The 12,837-nt window shown below is 46.7% G+C and overlaps 1 pseudogene; it reads right to left on the reverse strand.

Moving 5' to 3' along the window:
* Positions 1 to 726: 726 nt before the first annotated feature.
* LOC100666809 (zinc finger protein interacting with ribonucleoprotein K-like) lies at positions 727 to 7,652 on the reverse strand (annotated as a pseudogene).
* Between the last annotated feature and the right edge of the window lie 5,185 nt (positions 7,653 to 12,837).

Below are 12,837 nucleotides of genomic sequence, written 5' to 3' on the forward strand. Positions count from 1 at the left end.
AGTGTTTCTGTACTAATTATGGTTCCCACCTGGCCCCTGTACTCTTAAAACCAGAAACACCTACCTCTCTAATTCTGAACTTCAGGGCACAGGATCTTTTATAGGACTAGGGAAATGTTTCCCTTCAACAAGGAGGACAGACATCCCTGGGGGAAGAGGGAACAAATTCCTGCTGTTCCCAGAAGCACTGTCCTCCCCTCAAGGTGACATCTAGTCTCACAAAAAATTCAGGCATCCAGGTCACAAAGTAGGACCAAAAATCCCCTGGATTCTTTCCTAGGAAGTTGTGGTCAGTAATGATTATTAGCTCAAACCTGGAGGGAGAGCTACTCTGCTATCACACTGTCCCTGTTGAGGCACACAGAGTTGTGGGGCCCACAAAAGCTGTTCACCCCTTCACTGTAACACAGCCTGTTTCTGTTTTGAACCAACCCCACAGAGTGAACAGAATTCCCAAGTTTAAAAAAGGATTAAACAACAAGGCTTTTATTATTACACGAACCAGAGGAATGTGAGGCATGTTTACTAACTGGTGACTTATAGGTTGAAAAAATTCAATCATGAGTATCACCTATCATGAGACCAACAACGTCAGGAGGCAGGTAAACCTTTTATGCCAGCTGCTAGCAGAATCCAAACCAGTTCTCTTGGCAAACAACTAGGTCAGGTCCATGCCCAAAGCAGTCAGTGAAGGGAATAAAGTCTGCCGAAGGGCTCAGATAACACATGATCTCCAGAGAATGAGTCCACCTTGCGAGAGTATTCTGGGGTAACTGAGTCACACGGTGGGAACTTGCAAGATGCCAGAAGTGACACTGCTTCTGCCACAGAAACTGGCAGCGGTCCTGGGAAATGTATAATGTGCAATGCAGGTCATGCAAGCTTTGCACATGCCTGGAACACAGGGACTCTCCCCACTCTGGATGCTGCAAAATATAAGGTTCAGCTTTAGGCAGATGGCTCCATAACAAAGCTTCTCTGGGGTCATTATATGGAACAAAGAATGAGCACATTCCTTGCAAGTGCAAGAATTTTCCCGTGTGAATTTTCTTGTGCCCAACAATGCCAGACCTTGGGCTGAACGTTTTTACATTTGCCGATCATACGAAACCATTCTCTGCTATAAAAATTTCAGTACTGAGTGAGGCTGGAGCCTTGGCTAAAGGAATCCCAAATTCACCACACCTGTAAAGCCTTACTCCCGTGTGAACTCTCCAGTGTTTAGTAAGGCTAGAGTTTTGGCTAAAGGATTTCCCACATTCACTGCATTTATAAGGCCTCTCTCCAGTGTGAATTCTCTTGTGTACATTAAGGTGAGAGCGACTGCTAAAGAATTTCCCACATTCACTGCACTCATAAGGCTTTTCTCCAGTGTGGACTCTCCGGTGTTGGATGAGGCCAGAGCTTTGACTAAAGAATTTCCCACCCTTATCACACTCGTAAGGTTTTGCTCCCATGTGATGCCTCTGATGTTGAACAAGCCCAGATCTTTGGCGGAAGGAGTTCTCACATTCACTGCACTTGTAAGGCCTTTCTGCAGTGTGAGATCTCTTGTGTTGAATGAGGGTGGAGCTACGGCTAAAGGATTTCCCACATTCACCACACTCATAAGACCTTTCTCCAGTGTGAACTCTGCAGTGTTGAATAAGGGTGGAGCTCTTGCTAAAGGTTTTCCCACATTCGACACACTCATAAGGCTTTGCTCCTGTGTGACGTCTCTGGTGGTGAAGGAGGCTGGAACTTCGCATAAAGAATTTTCCACACTCACTGCACTCGTCTTTCCTCCAGTGTGAATCCTCTGGTGTCTACTAAGGGAAGAGTGGCGGCTAAAGAATTTCCTACATTCATGACACTGATACTGCCTTTCTCCAGGGTGAATTCCCTGGCGCTGAACAAGTCTGTATTTATAGCTGATGACTTTTCCATATTTGCTGCTCTCATGAAGCCCCTCTCCTGCACAGATGCTCTGGTGGTGAACAAATGCGTGTTTATTGCTGGAAGCTTTCTCACATTCACTCCATTTGTAGTAACTCTTTTCATTGTAGAAGGTCTCACATACACTGCTGCTGTGTGTCTTCTCACCGTTGGGCAAGACTTGGTGCTCGTCCTTCCCAACCTCCCTACGAGTGAAGGGCTGCCCTAATACTCGGAATCTGCAGGTGTTCACAAACAATGTCCTGTCCACATCCCGTCTGAAGGGTTTTTCCCCACTGTGATGCTTCTGGTGCTGGGGAAGGTTTGTATTGAGCCAGGAGGCTCTCACACACACCCCATCCAAGTACAGCTTCTGCCCAAGGTTTGTTGCTTTGTGCTCAGCTACAATGTGTTTCAAGGCAGGGACACACATTTCCCAGGGGTGAGTCTTCAGGGTGGATGGACCTGCCTGTGGAGTCCTGACCTGTAACACTCCTTCCGAAGAAATGATCTGCTCGGAAGACGCTTCCTCTTCCTCCACTCCATGCCAACAACCTGAAAGCAGAGAAATGCTGTTAACACAAGGTGACGTCAGTGGGAGGGAAATCCCCATTACAGGTATGTTTCAGACAGGAAATGGGAAGGGTCCCTGGGACTGTTGTGAGGGTGAGGGAGCTGGAGACAGGTTCAGGAGAAAGCTGCCACGCAGTACTGGTCATCTAACTATAACAGAATGCAGGAGCAGATAAGGGACAGAAGGATGGGGTGCAGTTGGGGAGGAGATACCACATCTCCAACTCACTCCAGTTCCAAAGGCCTTCAGTAGGACATTGTCAGCTGGTGATGTGTGATGAGCAGAAGGTTGGTTGTGTCCAGGCCCAGGAAAATCCAATTTGAACTGAGAAGCTGGTGTTCAAAAACTATTTAAGGGAGTGACGTCTGGGGTCTTAAACACTAGCAAGAGGCCATCTAAGATGCATCAATTGGTCTCAACCCATCTGGACCAATGGAGAATGAAGAACACCAAGGACACAAGGTAACTACAAGCCCAAGAGACAGAAAGGGACACATAAACCAGAGACTACATCAGCCTGAGACCAGAAGAACTAGATGGTGCCCGGCTATAACCGATGACTGCTCAGACAGGGAACACAACAGAGAATCCCCGAGGGAGCAGGGGAACAGTGGGTTGCAGACCCCAAATTCTCGTAAAAAGACCAGACTTAATGGTCTGACTGAGACTGGAAGGACGCCGGTGGTCATGGCCTTCAGGCCTTCTGTTGGCCCAGGACAGGAACCATTCCCAAAGCCAACTCTTCAGACAGGGAGTGGACTGAACAATGGGACGGAGGGGAATGCTGGTGAGGAGTGATCTTCTTGGATCAGGTGGACACTTGAGACTATGTTGGCATCTCCTGCCTGGAGGCGAGATGAGAGGATAGAGGGGGCTAGAAGCCGGAGAAATGGACACAAAAAGAGAGGGTGGAGGAAGAGAGCAGGCTGTTTCATTAGGGGAAGAGGAATTGGGAGAATGTAGCAAGATGTATATAAGTTTTTGTGTGAAGAGACTGACTTGATTTGTAAATTTTCACTTAAAGCACAATAAAAATTAAAAAAAAACACTAAGGATATGTACAGACCTCACAATACATTCAATTTGGGTTATTGTTTGGAACATGCAGAGGGCACAGTGGAGAGGAACAGATGATGGGTGGAGGCCAGAAAAGTGGTGGCAGCCAGAGGCTGGAGGTCACAGCTGAAATGATAAATCAGCAAAGTGTCAAGTATAAGGAAGAAAAAGTGGAAATAAAGTGTGGCCAGTGGCAGTTACATCAAAACAATGGTGGACACAGGGCAAGTTTCTGGTATGATCTGATCGCAGCCCTGCTGTTGTGCCCTTCTCCAGTTGTAGCTCAGCAGGGCCAGGCATCCTCTGAGACCATCTTGCTATATTCACCCTTTAGGCAACCAAGACTCTGCTAGTAACTCCCATGCTGCAACCACATGAATCCTGAATGATGCAAGTCCCATGGGAAAGACAAGACAGGTGAATAGCTAGCATTGGCCCAGAGCAGGTCAGCACACAATAGGCCACAAGAAAAACAATTAATATTACCAACAACAACAACAAAAAAACCCTTGAAGAAGGGTCTTGCAAGAACAGCTCTAGAACCATGTCAGCAGCAACCATGACAATGTCTGCAGTTCCTGGCACTGTCAGGCAGGAGGAAATGTCAATTTAGAGGAAGGGGGCAGAAGCTGGGGCACAGAGGTGGTATGGATGTGGACACATCACCCAGTCAGGGAGAGGATATGCAGGGTGGGATCCACTGGACTGACTCTAAGGCTCTTGACTCATGGACTCTTCCCTTCACACTTGGGCAGCAGGTGGTGGGCTTTTCGGGGAGCTCATTGCTCAGGGTATTGCACAATGGTCAGCCCTGGACTCTACAGCACATGTACCAGGAAGGGGGGACAGGGGAGGTAGCAGATACCATTGTCTGGCTGTGGAAGAACAGAGCTATCTCTGGGGAAAAGAAGGAAAGCAGAAACCAGCTTGTGACAATCAGGGGTGGGGTGTGTGTTTGCGTGTGTGTGTGTGTGAGGGTCTTACCCAGGGATGATATGACTGCAAAGTTCTCTAGCATCACATCACAGTAGAGCAGCCTCTGAGCCTCATCAAGGAGCACCCACTCCTCCTGAGAGAAATCAATGGCCACGTCCTCAAAGGTGACACAGCCCTGCCAAGGTGAGGACAACAGTTCATTTCACGATTAGTTTCTCTCTTAGGACCCCATGTTCACCTCCCCATATCCATCGCCTCTTACCCTGCTCTTAATCCTCCCACTGATACCTACTTTCTCCTCCTGGTCTCAGTGATCACTGGGTTGGCCCACAGCACCAAGAGGCATGTGGACAGACGGATGAAATCTAACCTCTGGGCCTGGGATGCAGGGCCATGGGAGCACCCTATTGTCAGGCAGGTAGCTGTAGTCTTCCAGATCATGCCTCCCAGACAACCAAATATGGGCTTACTCTTCATCTTTAGGTCCCTGAACAGGGCCTAGGAGTCATCAGTTCACATCTGTCTCCATGTGTACACCTCTCTTTGACCCACTCTCTCTCCCATTCTGCATTCCAACATCCTCCTCCTCTCCCTGCCCCAGACCATTGCATCTCCACGGCCTCTATTACTAAGCACATGGTACATGAGCACATGGCATCCAGGGAGCGCTCATCAAATCCAAACAGGATTGAGACCTACCCTGACTTTCGATGATCTCCAATGTCAGTGGCAGCCCTGAGTCCTGCTATGAAGGTCTCCCTTCCTCAGTCATTTTCTTGCCTTGAACTCAGGAGACCAGAAACTTCTCTGCCTCCACTGGTGATTCACTGGCTGTCTCCTCACCAGTCACCGCCTTCTGCTCTTCACCTAAGTCTCCTTCAAATCCAGGCCCCAGTGGCCCTCCACCACAGGACTGGTGATTCTCCCAGAGACCCCTTGTGCCTCTGAGCTCTTCTACCAGGCTGACTGAAACACCCCAGATCCCAACGAGATTTACCACAAAATCCTGGTGAGTCCACAGAGTGGTAACTATGTTCCAGCCACAGCCTCACCTCGCCCTATTTTTCCTGTGCCTCCACATCTGTCTCTTATAGTCACCCTTCAGAAGCCTTGGCCATCTGCCAGATCATCTTCTCTCCGACAACCTCCCCATGGCCACTTCTCTCTATTACCTGTCTGTGACCTACACTAATCTCATCAGGGGCCCAAACATGAGACCTAGTCCTCAGCCTCCACTTTATCCTTTCTAGCTTGCTATTAGCACTACCACCATGACCAGGGTTCCTACTACCAGAGGTGACCCCCAGCTCAACCCTGGTCCACACAATGTCCACCACCTTTTGGAGAGGTCTCCAACCTGAACCTCTCCTGTTCAGCTACTCACTTGATGCTTCTACTCATTTGCTCTCTGAAACATCTCAGACTCTTAACATGGACACAACAAGACTCCTGAGATCCCAATTAAAATTACTCCCACTACCAACTCCCCATGTAAGTCAATGGACCTTTCATCCTTCCAGCTGTTGAAAATAAAAACCTTGGAGTTATCCCTGACTTCTATTTTTCTCTCTGTCACACTCACAATCAGAAAATCAGAGCAGCCTGACTTAAAAGACAGATCTGAAATCCAATCATTCCTATCACCCCCACATTGGGCCAGTCACCATCAACACACACCTGGACTGCTGCTGTAGCCTCTTCCAGGTCTTCCTGCCACTCCCCTCACACTACCTGCAGTCTAGTCTCCATGCTGCAGCTACAGGAGCCTGATGAGACCTCAGTCAGATCACCTCCCTCCCCTGCTCCAAACTCTCGCTGCTCACATCACCTGCAGATTAGACTCCCAACTTCTCAGGGAGCCATTCTAAGACTGAGTTCTGCCCTCTATGCTCTGTTCCCAAGAGAAAAAATGGAGACCTGAGGTTCCCTGACACTTCCACCTCAGCCTCGCCTCCAAACATTTGCATATACAGATACCTATGCCTGGAATGGAAATCCTGGTGGTGTAATAGTTAAGAGTTATGGCTGCTAACCAAAAGGTCAGCAGTTCGAATCCACCAGACGCTCCTTGGAAACCCTATGGGGCAGTTCTACTCTGTCTTATAGGGTTGCTGTGAGGTAGAATTGACACCATGGCAATGAGTTTTTTTGGTATGCCTGGGACAGGAGCCCTGGTGGCACAGTGATTAAGCACTCCGCTTCAAACTGAAAGGTCACCAGTTTGAACCACCAGTCACCAGGCAGGTGAAGATGTGGTAGTCTGCTTCCATAAAGATTATAGCCTTGGAAACCCTATGGGGCAGTTCTATGCTGACCTATATCACTGTGAATCAGAATCAATTTGATGGTAAAGGGTTTTCGTTTTCAATGCTTGGGACAACCTTCCAGACCTCAGTCTCTTGGTTGTCAGCAACAGGAACCACTCCATAAAAGTCCCCGGAAAGAACTTAGTACCTTAAGCTTGAGGTGTGTTCAGGGTTCCCAGGCTCAAGGGCCAGAAGAGTGCTACGGGAAGAGTCTCAGAAAATCCAATATGGGCGGGGTCAAGATCAGTGCCATAGGTGCCTCTGCAGCCATGGGAAGCTGTGGGAAGAGGGCGGTGTGAGAAGTAAGCCACCATAGCAGCATTCCAGAGGCTCTAGCCTCCCTGACAGCCCAGGAACTGGGTGAACTCCATATCACTGCATTATCTCTGGTCCTCAGACATCACTTGCTCTTACAGGCTTAGTGACTTTGGAGAAGGACTCAATTTCCCTTTGATTCACTGTTATAATCCCCCTTCCAGTTTGTTTTTCTGAGTTGCTTTTTTACCATCTCCCTCTTGTTCACAACCCTCCATGACTCCCAGCGTCCTCAGAATGAAGGCACAACTCAGCCTGCAATCCAGGCACGATTCCTAACACTCTCTGTTCCTTGCAGACACACGACGAACTCTAGGTTTTCCTATTGCTCCAGCTCAGTCGCATCTCCAGTCTTTACCTGAAGGTCCCTCTGCCGCGGGCTCTCCCTCACCCCTTCTCTCACACTAGTTCTCAGGAAATCAGGTGCCCACCAAGAGCGCCACCTTATGCAGGACCGGGGCTCGAGGACTGGCAGATGCGAGTGAGGACGGCGAGGGCCTGGACTATGCAGCACTTACCTGAGCCGGGTATCGCAGGGCGGCGGCCGCCATGGAGCCTGAGAGCGGAGGGAGGCCGGGATCTCCGTGCACCGGCTGGGATCCCGGCAAGGTGCTCACTCTTCCCGCCAGGGCGCGGTCACCCGGGTCAGCGCCGCGGCTGAGCCTCAGACCTGCCTGTGCAATGAGGCCCACGAGTTCTTTTGCATCTCCTGGGTTAGATCACCACTGTGCCGACTCCGCTGTTCGGAATCCTGATTAGGTGACCACTCCTCGCAACTGCCAAAACGAACTACACTAGGAGGACGGCAGAAGTCCTCCCCCGAGATGCGCACGCTCTTAATATCCTCTCCCTTGAGTTCCCTTGGTTCAAGGATGGTGCGACTAGTCGCAGAGCATTTTGAGCAGTGTAGTTTTAGTTACAGTATTTCCCGGAGCCGCAGGAGTGGGTATCCCACAGTGGACTGACGTCTAGGAATAAATTAAAACGACACAGCGAGGGGTGCTGGAAATGGCTTGTCCTGCCTGCATGCGAGTGAAAACGGTTCCGCTTCTTCTTGAGCCCCAGGCAGATTACTGGGGTTTGTTGTCTGCCAACTGTTAACCAGTGTTTAGAGATTTTATTTGCGATTCTGTGAAACTCACTATGTTCCGAGGACCTAAAAATTATTATTTCAGATGTCCCCCAAGTCTACAGATCCAAATGCATGTAGTACTCCATAAAACCCGTTGCCGTCCAGTCGATTCCAACTCCTAGCGACCCCGTAGGACAGAGAACTGCTGTAATCCAAGACTGTGGTCTTTATAGGAGCAGACTGCTACATCTTTCTCCCACGGAAAGGCTGGTAGGTTTGAAGTGGTTAGCAGCCAAATGCTTAACAACTGCGCCACCACACAAACTTTTTAAACATTCCAGTTTCATTTTCTCTTCTCCATCCCTTGACGATCTTCCTATTCATATATGCAATGGATTTGGGCTCTGGCTGGGTGGAAACAGAAGACTCTGGCTCCCTGACTTAGTTGTCTAGTGCTACTATAACAAAAATAGCACAAGCGGGTGGCTTTAACAAACAGAAGTTTAAGACGCTGGAAGTCCGAATTCAGGGTCCTGGCTATAGAGGAAGGCCTTCTCTTTGTCAGCTCTGGAGAAAGGTCTTGGTCTCTTTTGAGCTTCTGTTCTTGGGGGATCTTCATGTGGCTTGGCATCACTCTTCCCATTTTTGCTTCCTAGCTTGCTTGTTTATTCTGTTTTATATCTCAAAAGAGATTGACTCAAAATACACTTTACGCTAATCCTGTATCATTAACATAACAGAGACAACCAATTCCCAAATGGGATTATAACCATAGGCATAGAGGTTAGGATTTGCAATACATATTTTGGGGGGACACAATTCAATTCATGACATTCTACCCTTTGCCCCCCCCAAATTTATGTTCTTGGCACATGCAAAACACATTCACCCCATCACATCATCACAAGGGTCTTAAATCAACTCTAAGTCCAAAATTACCTCTTCGGAATCATCTAAATCAAGTATTGGTGAGATTTTAGGCATATTCCATCCTGGGGCAAAATTCCTCGTCATCTGTGAACCTGTGAAATACAAATTACAAGTTATCTGTTTCCAAAGTACGATAATGGAACAGACACAAGATAGACATTTCCATTACGAATGGCAGAAATTGGAGGGAAAGAAGGGATAACAGACACAAAGCAAATCCAAAACCCAGCAGAACAAAATAACATTAGCTCTCAAGCCTTGAAAATACTGCTATGTTCTTTTGGACCATCTGGGCAATGGTCCAGCCTTCCAGACTCTGGGTGTTGGCCATGCCCTCTGGATTTTGGTTGGAGGCCCCTTGGCCCTGCAATTCAGCTTTGCCTTCCAGGCCCACTAGGACTGCAACTCTGCTCCCTTGACTTTGGGTGGCCCCATTCTCCTCGTCCATCTGAGTGGCAACCCTACCCCTTCTCCCCCAGCAGACCCCACTCTTCCGCCCCTTGGGCATGGCAGTCCTGCCCCTACAGCTTTGGGTGGTAGCCCATCCCCTTGGCACTCCTGAACCAAGTTGGTGAACATCCGACTCTTTGAAACCTAGGAGGCTGTGGGCCTACCCTTCAAGATCCAGAAGACTGTGGCCCCACGCTTTGAAACCCACTTTGAAACCAAGAAGGCCTTGATTCCTGTGCTCCTTCCAACAGTTCTGCTGATCTCCGAGCTGCTCCGGGGATGGTCCTTTTCTTTTCTTGGAGAACAACAGATGTAACTCCTTTGGCCTGTTTCCTGTCTGTAGAATTCCAAGAGGCAGACAGTTTTCTTTCCTTTCATCCTATCACTGACCTCTTCAGTCTAAGCTGATAGGTTTTCTGCTGTGGTAGTTGAATAGGTCTATCAGTCACAGGGTTAATCTCTTTAACAAAAATTGTGTAGCCACATCCTTGGTGAACATTCCAGGACACATGTCTTTTGTTTGTACAACAGAATTTTCCAAATCTTTAAGTTTTCTTTTTATTTTGCACAGTTCATTTTTAAGTCCATCTCTTTCTTCAAATCTGTCTTGGAAGAAGTGTGGCCAAAATGCTCCTTAGAGACAAGGATGGCAAGACTGCATCTTACATACTTGGACATGTTGTCGGGAGGGATCAGTCCCTGGAGAAGGACATCATGCTTGGCAGAGTACAGGGTCAGCAGAAAAGGGGAAGACCCTCAACAAGGTGGATCGACACAGTGGCTGCAACAATGAGCTCAAGCATAACAATGATTGTAAGGATGGCACAGGACTGGGCAGTGTTTCATTCTGTTGTGCATAGGGTTGCTATGAGTTGGAACCGAGTTGATGGCACCTAACAACAACAACTTTCTTCTTGAATATTACTGTAAGTGGCAAGGAGAAACCACGTGGCCCCTTTAATATCTTGCTTAGAAATCTCATCAGCCAGATATTCAAGTTCATCAGTTACAAGTTGTACCTTCCACCAAACATTTGAACATAATTCAGACAAGTTCTTTGGCACTGCTTAGAAAGCATTGCTCTTCTTCTGTTGTCCAATCATATGCTCACCATTTTCTTCTAAAGCCTCATCAGAAGCACATTTTACATTCACATTTCTAGCAACATTCTGTTGCTGGTGCCATATGTATTCTCTAAGACAGTAGAGACTTCCTCTGTAGCTTTCTTGCCATTGACATCCATAATTCAACCAACAGTTTCTTCAAGGCAATCTAGGCTTTTTCTATTAGGAACCTTAAAACTCCACCAGCCTCCACCCATTACCCAATTTCAAAACTGCTTCCACATTTCAGGTATATGTAAGAGCAGCACCCCACTCTTCTGGTACCAAATTCTGTCTTAGCTATCTAGTTCTGCTAGTGGTTGGCTTTAACAAACAGAAATTTATTTTCTTGCAGTTTAGGAGACTAGAAGTTCAAATTCAGGGTGCTGGCTCCAAGGAAAGGCTTTCTCTTTGTCAGCTCCAGAGAAAGGACCATGTCTCTTTAGAGTTTTTACTCCTGGGCAATCTTCATGTGGCTTCGAATCTCTATTCCCCCATCTCCGCTTCTTTGCTTGCTTGCTTAATCTCTTCTATATCTCAAGAGATTGACTCAAGATACATCCTACACTAATCCTGCCTCATTAACATAACAAAGACAGCCCATTTCCAAGTGGGATTATAACCACAGATTTAGAGGTAAGGATTTATCACACATATTGTGGGGGAACACAATTCAATCCATAATATCCCCTATCAATTATCTTGTTTAACTGGCCTGGCTTTTGCCCCAAGCCACACCAGAGGAACCTGTCTTGATGGGGCTGAGAGGAGCCCATTATTCAGGGAGCCAAGAGGAGCCGTTCACAGCCAATAGGAGTTTAGAGTCCAGTCCTGCATTGAAGAAGGGTGACTTTGCCTAAATGCTTTATTGTTCCATAAAACCAAAATCAAACCCATTGCTATCAAGTCTACTCTGACTCTAGGACAGAGTAAAACTGCCCCGTAGGGTTTCCAATGAGCAGCTGGTAGATTGAACCACCGACCTTTTGGTTAGCAGCCATAGCTCTTAACCACTGTACCACCAGGGCTCCTTTATTGTTCCATTAAAAAAAAAAAAAAAAAACCCATTGCCGTCGAGTCAATCTCAACTCATATTGTTCCACAGAGTTATTCAAATATAAAATGCAGGTTGGAGCTGGAAACTAATATACGTTATCTTATTGTTCAGATGCATGTAACAAATCATTAGAGTCAGTTTTGTGAGTTTCAGCATGTTGGATTAGGAACAGGAGAGCCTACAGACAAGGCCATGGTGGGAAGATAGAAGAGGTTGCTGTAACCCCTGAATCCAGTGGACCAGGGTGGAGCTTTGCCTTTTCTTCCCAGAGGAAACATCTCTCCTGCCTGTGTAGTCAGGCATTGTGTCCAACACAGTGAGAAACAGTTCTTCATTGGTATAATATTTCTTACTCCGTATCGTACGATATATTCAGTTCCTTTTAGGAATCTGACATGTATCTCAAAAAAAGGTCCTTAATATATGTTATATTTTGAAGAAGTATTGAAATACCAAAGTTTTTATCCTCTCCCTGCAATGACATTTGTGACATTTCTTTGCTAATTTGCATATGTTTAAATCATTTTGTATAAGAATTGCCTGCAATTTTCTCATTGTAATTATGTAAATTTGGATGAGGGACACAGACAGACTTTTACACAAGTATAAGCACAAAAATATTCACACAATTTATGTGTGTTTTTGAAAAATATATTAGATTCAAAAAGAATTTGAGAGCTGTTCAATAGGCAAGATTTTATAGGTCATAATTTTGTTCTGGAAGCATTTTAACAATTCTGCATTTCTAGGCAATGGAGACCCACACAAGGGGTTCTTTGAGTAAGCAACTAAGTGCAGTGTAAAACCATGAGTCGGATGAAGAATATTAGCTCAAGAAATTAAACCCCTTAAGGAAAAGTTCACATTTTCACTCGATTAGAGGATAATAGAATAATGAGAAAAGACACAGTTTTTACAATGAGAAATTGTGTTCCTCTTGAGTTCCTTTGAGACCAGAGTCTGATTCCAAGCACAGACCAACTGTTTACAGGAACTGCATGTAATAGAGGATCATGTTAATAGAAGCAATGAGGGAGTACTGAGCCACACCTGAATATGTGACACATGACTGCTTTTTTGAGACAAAGTATTTTAAGATAAAAAGGCATTGGTTAGCAGGAGAT

This window comes from Loxodonta africana, chromosome 11 (assembly GCF_030014295.1).
Source record: "Loxodonta africana isolate mLoxAfr1 chromosome 11, mLoxAfr1.hap2, whole genome shotgun sequence".
Taxonomy (NCBI): domain Eukaryota; kingdom Metazoa; phylum Chordata; class Mammalia; order Proboscidea; family Elephantidae; genus Loxodonta; species Loxodonta africana.